The sequence below is a fragment of the Lathyrus oleraceus genome, chromosome 1, assembly GCF_024323335.1.
Source record: "Lathyrus oleraceus cultivar Zhongwan6 chromosome 1, CAAS_Psat_ZW6_1.0, whole genome shotgun sequence".
Classification (NCBI taxonomy): domain Eukaryota; kingdom Viridiplantae; phylum Streptophyta; class Magnoliopsida; order Fabales; family Fabaceae; genus Lathyrus; species Lathyrus oleraceus.
Genome location: NC_066579.1, coordinates 306502607 through 306513810, shown reverse-complemented (window position 1 = coordinate 306513810; position 11204 = coordinate 306502607). Strand labels below are relative to the sequence as shown.

General features: G+C 36.1%; 1 non-coding gene across 1 annotated transcript; it reads right to left on the bottom strand.

Annotated features, from left to right (window-relative positions):
- Positions 1 to 7643: 7643 nt before the first annotated feature.
- Positions 7644 to 7750, bottom strand: LOC127116174 (small nucleolar RNA R71). Its single transcript, XR_007801152.1, has one exon. It is a non-coding gene; the product is annotated as a small nucleolar RNA R71 (small nucleolar RNA).
- Between the last annotated feature and the right edge of the window lie 3454 nt (positions 7751 to 11204).

Here is an 11204-nt window from a genome sequence, read left to right as displayed (position 1 = left end):
AAATTAGTTAGGATAAGATGCTTGAACAAATGTGAAATTTGTTTGAGTGTTAAATGTTGTTGAACTGATTTGAGAAATTTGCTTTAGAATGTGATAGAATGGTTGGAATGGCTAGTACATGATTATGGAAATGAAATGTGCCTGATGTTAGCATGGTTGTTAGGACTTGAATTTGGGATGATGTGTTGTGTCATGTTGTGTTATTTTTTGCATTGTCATGTGAGTGTAGGTGTTTCGATGTTTAGTTTATGCATTGGTGCCTGTATATGCATTGTACTATCATGTCATCCACCTTAACTAAGTGTGTCTCAATGTATGCACTGCCTTGTGTTTAAAATAACAAGGTGTGGTGGATACTGATATTGCAGGGTTGTCTTAACTTGGCATGGAGATGATGACATAAGCAAAACTTGAACATGAGCAAAACTTTGCATGATGCGCCATAATCAAGATTGGTGACTTGGAGATCAAAGTGGGAGCCATGAAAATGAAAAAGGGAATAGGTCTAGGGTTAAGTTGACTTTGGTCAACTATTTGACCAAAAAGTCAATAGTTGACCAAAAGTCAATCTTAGGTCAAAATTAAGGTTTTTTTGTGTAATCTCAAATCTACACTTGTAATGTATTTTTTGATGTTTTGAATGTAGATTGACCACTACATGTAACTTGAATTATGCCTTAAGTAAAATGAAACTTTTCCCTCCATATTTGAAAATTTAAATTTTGGCTCTTTTTGAAATTTGAATGAAACTTGATCTTTCATGAATTGTGAATCTTGAATCTTTAATCTTGTATGAACCATAGTGACTTGCCTTGAATCCATACCAAACAACTAATGAACTAGTGTAATGAAAAAGACCATAAATAAATTTAATCATTCAAAGTCAATCTTTCATGGTTCACCAATGTGAAACTTGCAACTCACAATCAAATCCTAATGCCATGATGCAAACCCCATGATCTAAAAGTGCCAAAGATTAATAATTAGGGTTCCACAACTTTGAGTCCAAGAGAAATGGCCATTACTAGTCAATGTAACACCAAGATATCTTAGATTAAACCCTTAGGGAAACCCTAGTCCCATTCTAATCATAAACATCAAAATGCCTTTGAATCAATGGTGTTTACTTCAGAAAAATACAATCATCAATGAATATCTTATGATGCGAATGGGTATGCAGATGAACCATAGACCAAAAGTCAGATACAAGTGAAAAGTGGAGGGAAAATTTTGGGGTATGACACTACCAAAAATTAAAACTTAATTTTCTTTTGCAAGAATGTTTTGAGGCCTCGAGCTATAAACAACAAATCATAAAAATTTGCTTAAAGCGTGTATTTGAAGAATTATTTAAGTTATTTAAAGAAAATGAGATAAAGCAAGAATTATAAAAAGAAATCAAAATGGCCACTCTCATCAAAAGATTTAAAGAATCAATAAAAAAGAGACTTAGCTCTTGTTGGGTTGAATATGGGCATAAAATGATCTAGAAGGGGGTTGAATAGACTTTTCTCCAATAAAATCGTATTAAAAAAGTTTTCTAAAATTAGAGTTTAAAATGGATGAGAGAGGAAGTTTTAGAAATACACATGTAGAGAAATTACATGATTGACTTAACGTATACAATGACAGTAAGATGTTGAATTCATTAATAAGCAATATGCTAATTACTCTGAAAGAACTGAGTTAACAATCTAATATTATAGTTTTACATATACATTCACCAAAAAGAATGTTTAGTAGAATAAATCTATTATAAACCTAAGCTTAAAAATTAAAATACCATGAACAACATAACCTAACCACATGCGAACTAGAAAGTAATTAAAACCTAATGCCATGTAAATTTTATACAAAAAATTAATAGAGAAAGAGATAGAGAAAATCTACATTGTGACTTAAATTGGTTTGATGTTTCATCCATGCTTGCACCTAATATAGTCTTTGATGATGAATCATCATAAATTTGTTGAGTCTTCCACTAATTCACAAATTTACAAAGTGTCTTTTAATACAACAGATAATCAAAAACAAGCTGAAAACTTAAAGCCAACTTCTAACTAACACATATCTAAATCTTGATTTTCTTTCTGATGTATACATCTCAATAGGATGCAAATCTTTCAAGGTCTTTAATCTTGAATCAATCCAAATTTTCAAAACCAAAGCACTCCATGATTCTGTCCCTAGGGATCTTCACTCGATCCTACCCAAATTTCCTTGTTTTGGTATTTGAACTGTTAAAGGGGCTAGAAAATCTTAGACCTTTTGCACAAGAAACTCTTATTTTGATTCACTCGATGTCAATCTCCAAAAATCACCACATAATCTGATTCTTTAAACTAAAATAAAAAACTTCACAAAAACATTAGAATACCTAATGAACCACCTCACAAACATAACTCACACTTTGTCTTAGAGTTGAGAAATACACACAACAATGGTGTTTTTGACTAGAGGTTGAAGATGAAGTTTTTCAAACAAATCTCACACATAACACTTGTTCCCACTCAAGAAATCAACATAAGAAAAAAAATTCTTTGAGGTTGATTTGATAGAGAAGGCTTGTATGATTTATGAAACAATTTTGGTTTTAAAAGATTGTGAGTGATCTATTTTAAAGAGAGAGGCAAAGAAGGAGGGAGGGAGAGAGAGAGAGAGAGAGAGAGAGAGAGAGAGTGAATGGTTTTTATATGTGTTAGAGATATGACATAAAATAGATGTAAAAAATGGACTTTTAATTTGAGTCAAGTGGATAAATAACGATTTGAATCAAGTGAGAAAGTGATTTAAATATGAAGCTAGCAGAAATATACTCAAACGCATCGCATGCTCGAACTTACAACAGAGTCACCATCAAACTTTATGTATTCCCGGAGGAAAGGGAAAACATCGATAAAACCCGGGGAAAGAGAAATTGGTAAGGAATTTGGTTATGCAAGGGGAGGATATTAGCACCTCTCATATCCATTGTACTCAACAGGAACCATTTTGATTGTTCTTTGCTCGAATGAGTGTTATATCTAAGGAGTACTCGCGAAAGAATAAAAGAAAGAAAAAGAATAGATAAAGTGCTCGGAGAGGATTAGGGCTCTCGTGCCTACGTATCCTTATAGTGCAATAAGGAATTAAGAGCTTCGTAGTTCATAGAACTAATGGAGGGAGGTGAAAAGAATAGTGATAACAAATATGGTTTAAGCCAAAGGATAATGTTGTTTGAATCCATGAAGGGATAAAATCTAAACCTAAGAGGAAAACTGGCATGAACCATATGTGGGGGGCCTAAGGCATGGTACCACTATATATGGTTGGGTCAAAAACAAAGGGAATTAAATGTTTGGCAATAAGCCAAACAACTCTCGATTCAATGGCAGACACTTGATGGAGCTCAAAGAAATAGTGTATTTGGCTCAAAGAGAGAGTGTATCATATGAAGTGAAAGATTGGGTAGAAGTGACTGAAGGGTATAGTTTGGAACCAAAAGGTAAGGGTATTATTGGAATCCATAAAGGAAATGGTGTTTGAAACCAAGAGTAAAGGTGGCATGAACCAATATGTGGGGGGTCTAAGACATGGTGCCACTATATTGGAAGGGCCGAAAACAAAGAGTATTAAGTGTTTGCCAACGAGGCAAACAACTCTTCGTACAAAGATGGACAATTGTCCTAAAAAGGTATGTATCGAATTCCAAAGAACTATGTATTTGGTTTCAAGGAAAGGCAGTATGTCATTGAGGTGAATGGTAATTATTGAAGATAGATGATGGATCATGAAAGATATGAATGTAGCCCTAAGGTAGAAGAAAGAATAATTATGCTCGTCAAGGGTTCGAAGCCTTGTGCCTACGTATTCTCATTGTGCAATGAGAAAATCAGAGCTACATAGTTTGTGGAAATACGAAAATGAAGGAAAGATATATTTGATAGCAATGATGAAAAGTATAACTTGTACCAATAGAAAATGGTAGCATGGGAACCCATAAAGGAAAATAAACTTTGAACCAAAGAGTAAAGGTAACATTAATTGATATGTGGTATGGCTGAAGCATTAACCACTATATGGTATGGCTGAAAACAAGGAGAATTAAGTGTTTTGCATCAAGGCAAACATCTTTTGGTACAAAGTTGGACTCCGATTAATCGTCCTAAAAGGATATGTATGAGACCCAAAGGAGTATGATGTTTGGTCCAAGGAAACAGTATATCACTATAGGGGAACAAACTGTCTGAAACCAAAAGATAAAGGTATATTGAATCCATGAAAGAATAAACTCTGAACTGAAGAGTAAATAGGCATAAACTAATAAGTGAGAGGCCTAAGGCATGGTATCACTGTATTGGAATGGCAAAAAACAAAGAGAATTAAGTGTTTGTGAATGAGATAAACATCTCTTGGCTTAAAGGTGGGCATTGGTTATTGGCCCAAAGGTATACATGGAATCCAAAGGGATAAGGTATTTGGTTCCATAAAGTAGACATCATAGTACCACTGAGGTATGGTAATGATCAATGAATTGGGAAGAATAAATAATTTTGCTCGCCAAGGGTTTGATGCCTTGTGCCTATGTATTCTCATCGTGCAATGAGAAAGTAAGAGCTCTGTAGTTCTCCTACAACGGAACAAAGACAGTAAGAGATTGATAAGGCAAGAAAGATGATAATGAAATATGAAGAAGACTTGGTAGTCAATGGATATGAACCACACTAAAGTCTATGAGTAAAGTTGAATACGATGAGAAAATGGTTCATTCGTCCCGCACCCAAAGATATTCAGAATGAGTTAAGGAATTCTCCACTTTCACTCCTTCTTTACTAATTAAGGCTCATGACATGTGATTCTCATCATAACTTTCAAGTTATTGAGCAAGAATTATTGTTGCTCCTTATAATGATGAAGACTTGTCAATAATTTGATCCTAATTGCACTAAAGTCTATGAGCAAAGGTGAATACCTTGAGCAACTGGGTCATTCGTCCCATACCCAAGGATATCCTAGATAAGGATATGAATGCCCAACTCTCATCATTATTTGTTACTTAAGGCTCATGGCATACAACTTGGAGCATGATTGATAAGTTGCTGATAGAGGCTTCTAATTTGTTGCAATGTTGCTTGTGAAGAGAGACTTGACTATCATTTGATTCAAATTGTACTAAAATCTATGAATAGAGGTGAATACGATAAGCAACTGGGTGATTCGTCCCGTACCCAAAGATATTCAGAATGAGTTAAGGAATTCTCCACTCTCATTCCTTCTATATTTCTTAAGGCTCATTGATAACATGAAATAATATCACATTTTTGGACTCGATTTAATTAAATTATATTATTATTTGTTTCGATTTATTTCATTTTATTCGAGATTACTTGGTATTTTTCCTTCTATTTATCTCAGGTAATTTATTTGAAGCAAAAGTGAAAAAAGAAGAAAAGGGGTGCAAAAAGATGAGGAAAGCAAAAGCCCAACCCACAATTACAAGCCAGGAGCGCTGAACCTGTGACGAACGCAACACAAGGCGTGACGAGCGTCACGCCCCCTGCTAAGTGTTACGAACGTAACACAAGGTGTGACGACCGTCACACCCCCATTCCTATATTTTTGGGTTTGACGCGTAACAGAAGGCACGTTACTCCTTTTCCTCCGCTTGACCAGTAGACTCGTTGAAGCAAACGGAATGGGCTTTGAAGGGAACGATCACTTATTGGATTGGTATAAATAGGACCAATTATGGAAACCTAAAGGAGTTCAGAATTTTTTCCAGTTTTTGGCATAGCTTTATTGTTACTACTTTCTATTTTTTTCAACATTCTACCTCCATAGCAACTTTTATTTCCTTTTCTTTTCCAGTCAATTTTCAAACACTTAATTAATTTTTCACACAATAGTTTCTACACCGGAAACTATTGTGTATCTTTTACTGGATCTAACCTTACGTTAGATCATAGTATTTTATTCTTTCGCTTTTATTTTCCTGTCCGATTGAAGAGTTCAAGAACAAATCCAACCGGTCTGTGGTGGAGTGTTCAAGATTGCTATTAATTATTCAGGTTCTTTAATTTATTGTTTTAATTTATATATGCTCTGCATTGCTGTTTATTTATATTGTTTGCCTGAGATGGTTTTATTTAAGCATGATGATTGTTTAGACCTGTTTAACATGTCCGACTAATTAAATTAGATATCGGTATGTAAAGTAAGCGGAATGAAGGAATCGAAACTAAGTTGGTTTAATTTCATTTAAAAATAAAGTCACTCTTTTTATGGCCTCAATTTACAGGGTTAATCCCAAAGTTTTTGTACGAGAGTAAAAGACATAAAGAAGTTAAAATCAATAGAACGAAAGTTTGAGTTTTTAACTGGACAGTGTAAATTGGACATTAATTCTAAATCAGGGCGAAAGCAATTTTTAGAGTTAATTAAATTCTAATCTTTTTCAAAAAGTATTTTTAAAGGTTGAATGTGAGGACGAGAGTTAAGCATTTAAGTTTAATTATATAATCTAAGTCAATAGAGCTAGAGTTTGAGACGAGGGTGTTTAAACGGTTAGTGTTTTCTTAAAAAAAGTTTCTATAGATTATTTTGTTTTCAAAAAGTGATTTTGGACTTAACTAATAAGTGACAGCTACGTTAATATAAAGTCATAGTCTATTCAACAGAGCGAGAGTTTGAGATAAGACTTTTAATCAATAGTGTCTACTGAAAAGATTTATTATAAAACCAAGAAACCAACGAAGATTTGATTCCCTAATTACGACGAACTACATACCGATATCCGCTTAATTGATATTTAATTTAGATCTAATTTTAGTTTTACTTTTCCCCCAAACAATCAAAGTATCATCCGCCTTAGTTTTTCGAAGTAACCTTAGAAAACGGTATATCGATTCATAAGTCCCTGTGGGATCGATATCTTTTAAAACTACGCGATAGAACTGTGCACTTGCAGTTAATACCCCAATTCGACTCATAAAGTCACGATCAAGTTTTTGGCGCCGTTGCCGGAGATTTTTATTTAGTCGATATCGTAACTCTTCTATTACGCTGTAGAGACTAAGGCATTTATTTTTATTTTTTTTTCCTTTTTCATTTCGTTGATTTGTATGCCACACACTCGCTCACAAGGCGAGCCGTTTTACTTATGAATCAACGATATTGAACTATATCTCCGAGTCTTACGACGAATTCGAGAATATCGTGCTGCAAACAATCTCCCTCCTATCGAAGTGCCCGACCTCAAAAATCTTCTTCCTTCACCGATACCCGAGATGGCAGAACCAGCTCGTGCTCTTCGAGATTACGCCGCTCCATCACAAGATGAGCCGCATTCGAGTATTGCTCCACCCGCAATCGAAGCAAACAACTTCGAACTTAAGCCTTCGCTGCTACAGGCAGTGCAACAGAATCAATTCTCTGGAAATCCTACCGAGGATCCAAACCTTCATTTATCCGTATTTGTTCAATACGCTAATACTGTTAAAGCTAATGGTGTCACTTCAGAGGTAATTCGACTTCGTCTCTTTCCTTTCTCGTTAAGAGATAAAGCTAGAAGATGGCTTCAGTCTCTTCCTTCCAACTCAGTCACCACATGGAACGAGTTGAAGAAAGTCTTTCTTGCCCAATATTTTCCTCCAAGCAAAACAGCTATGTTGAGAGCCCAGATAAATGGATTTAAACAGAAAGATAACGAGTCTCTTTTCGAAGCATGGGAAAGATACAAAGACATGATGAAACTTTGTCCATACCATGGTTTAGAGGACTGGTTAGTAATTCATACCTTCTATAATGGTCTCTTGTACAACACAAGATTAACAATAGACGCCGCCGCAGGTGGTGCGCTTATGGATAAACCTTATGCCGATGCTTATCAACTTATCGAAAGCATGGCCCAAAACCATTATCAGTGGGGAAGCGACCGAACAATGGTAGAAAAACCTCAAACGAAAAGTGGCATGTACGAGATAAGTAGCCTTGACCATGTTAATGCAAAAGTGGAAGCTCTTGCCCAGAAAATTGAAAGTTTGAATGTATCACCTCCAGTTACCGTGGTTGCAGCAACTCAAAATTGCGAAGTCTGTGGAATCCAAGGTCACACTCCTGCAGATTGTCAACTCCTAATAGGAATCCAAGCATAACAAGTGAATTATGCTCAAGGAAATCCCTACTCGCATACCTATAACTCTAACTGGAAGAACCATCCTAATTTTTCATATAAGAGTAATAATGCTTTATACGCACCAGGACAAGCCCCAGTTATACCTCTGGGATATCAAAAGCCGATCCCATCTACACCTAACAATAACGTTCCTAGGAAATCCAACTTGGAAATCATGATGGAGAACTTCATAGCTTCTCAACAGCAAACCAATAAAGATTTCTTAAACCAGAATGTACACACTAGCGAACAAATTAAACAACTAGCAAGTAAAGTAGATGCCCTGGCTACCCATAACAAAATGCTGGAAACACAAATCTCACAAGTAGCTCAACAACAAGCGCCTACTGCTGCCCCAACTGGTACATTTCCTGGACAGCCCCAACCTAACCCGAAAAGCCACGCTCATGCAATCATATTAAGAAGTGGAACGGAAGTAGAAGGACCGTCTGATCCAAGGATGGAAAACCAAAACTCTAAAAAGTCAACTGAGGAAGAAAGTAAACCTAAGGAAAAGGAAGAGAGTAATAAGGAAACCGTAGAAAAGAAAGAACCTTATGTACCTCCACCACCTTATAAACCACCTATCCCTTACCCTCAAAGGCTTATTAAAACCAAAGACGCGGGTCAATTTAAAAAATTTGTTGACTTACTGAAACAATTAAACGTCACAATTCCGTTTACAGAAGCTATTACGCAGATGCCCTCGTATGCTAAGTTCTTAAAAGAAATTCTTTCTAATAAAAGGAAACTTGAAGATAGCGAAACCGTTACACTCGCTGCTGAATGTAGCGCCATAATCCAGAATATGCCTCCAAAACTTAAGGATCCTGGTAGTTTCTCTATACCCTGTCACATAGGAAAATTTGTTATAGATAAAGCCTTATGCGATTTAGGAGCCGGTATCAGTGTTATGCCTTTATCCATATGAAAGAAACTGGAAATGGGAGAATTAAGACCAACTAAAATGTCTGTGCAACTAGCAGATCGTTCTATTAGATATCCTGTAGGGATTCTTGAAAACGTTCCCGTGCGCATAGGTCAATTCTACATTCCAACCGATTTTATAATTATGGATATTAGAGAAGATGAAGTTACACCCATTATATTGGGAAGACCATTCTTAGCAACCGCCGGTGCTATCATAGACGTAAAACGAGGACGACTCACTTTCGAAGTAGGAGAAGAGAAAATTGAGTTCATTCTCTCCCAATTTTTGAAAGCACCTGCAATAGAAGACACATGTTACTTCATGGATATCATCGATGAATGCATAAAAGAAACATAGTTAGAAAATGACAAATTGTCTGACTATCGTGTAGAAGACAAACTTAACCAATGTTTAGCAATAACACCGGACCCTACGCAATGCCTTAAGAAACCAACCCTCGACCTGAAAACACTTCCCAAAAATCTGAGATATGAATTCCTAGACTTAGAACTTGAACGACCAGTAATAGTTAATGCAGACCTAGGAAAACTCGAAACCGAAAAACTCTTACATATCTTAAGAAAATATCCAACCGCACTAGGATACAACATCACCGATCTTAAAGGGATAAGTCCTTCTATTTGTATGCATCGCATCATGCTAGAAGAAGACTGTAAAACCTCTAGGGAACATCAGAGGAGACTAAACCCGATCCTGAGTGAGGTAGTGAAGAAGGAAGTAACAAAGTTATTAGAAGCAGATATCATATATCCTATATCTGATAGCAAATGGGTTAGTCCTGTACACGTAGTACCAAAGAAAGGAGGTATAACAGTTATCGAAAATGAAAAAGGAGAAACTATAACTAAACGAATCGAATCGGGATGGAGAATGTGCATTGACTATAGGAAACTAAACAAAGCAACCCGAAAAGATCATTTCCCTTTACCATTCATAGACCAGATGTTAGAACGATTAGCAAAACATTCTCATTTCTGCTATCTAGACGGTTATTCAGGCTTCTTTCAAATACCAATTCACCCTGATGACCAAGAAAAGACAACATTCACATGTCCTTTTGGTACCTTCGCTTATCGATGAATGCCGTTTGGCTTGTGCAATGCTCCCGCAACCTTTCAAAGGTGCATGATGGCAATATTCGCCGATTTTCTCGAAAATATCATGGAAGTATTTATGGACGATTTTTCCGTATGCGGACAAATCTTTGAAGAATGTCTTGAAAACCTAGAAAGAGTTCTAGAGCGATGTGTAAAAGTAAACCTAGTACTTAATTGGGAAAAATGTCACTTTATGGTACAAGAAGGAATTGTTTTAGGACACATCATATCAAATAGAGGAATTGAAGTAGACAAAGCCAAAATAGAAGTAATCGAAAACCTCCAACCTCCGAAAACTGTGAGAGAAGTACGAAGCTTCTTAGGACACGCCGGTTTTTACCGACGATTCATTAAAGATTTCTCTAAAATAACTAAACCTTTGACTGGATTATTAATGAAAGATGCTGAATTCATCTTTGACAATAAATGTTTAGAAGCATTTCAAACGCTTAAACAAGCATTGATCTCCGCACCAATAATGCAGACCCCGGATTGGAATGAACCATTCGAAATAATGTGTGACGCAAGTGATTACGCCGTAGGCGCTGTTTTAGGACAACGAAAGGATAAAAAACTTCACGTCATATATTACGCAAGTAGAACTCTAGATGAAGCACAAATGAATTACGCCACGACCGAGAAAGAACTTTTAGCAGTAGTATTTGCACTAGATAAATTTCGTTCTTACTTGGTCGGAGCTAAAATAATCATTTACACCGACCACGCCGCCATTAAGTACCTCTTAACAAAACAGGATGCTAAACCTAGACTCCTAAGGTGGATCTTGTTGCTACAAGAATTCGATCTGGAAATCAAAGATAAAAAAGGAACTGAAAACGTAGTAGCAGATCACCTCTCTAGACTCGAAAACCTGGAACCGGAGAGAAAATCGATCAACGATGATTTCTCGTACGATAAACTTATAGCTACTTTGGAAGAAAATAAAGCTGATATACAGGTAGAGACCACCTTGGCTATATGTGTTACACCATGGTATGCTGAC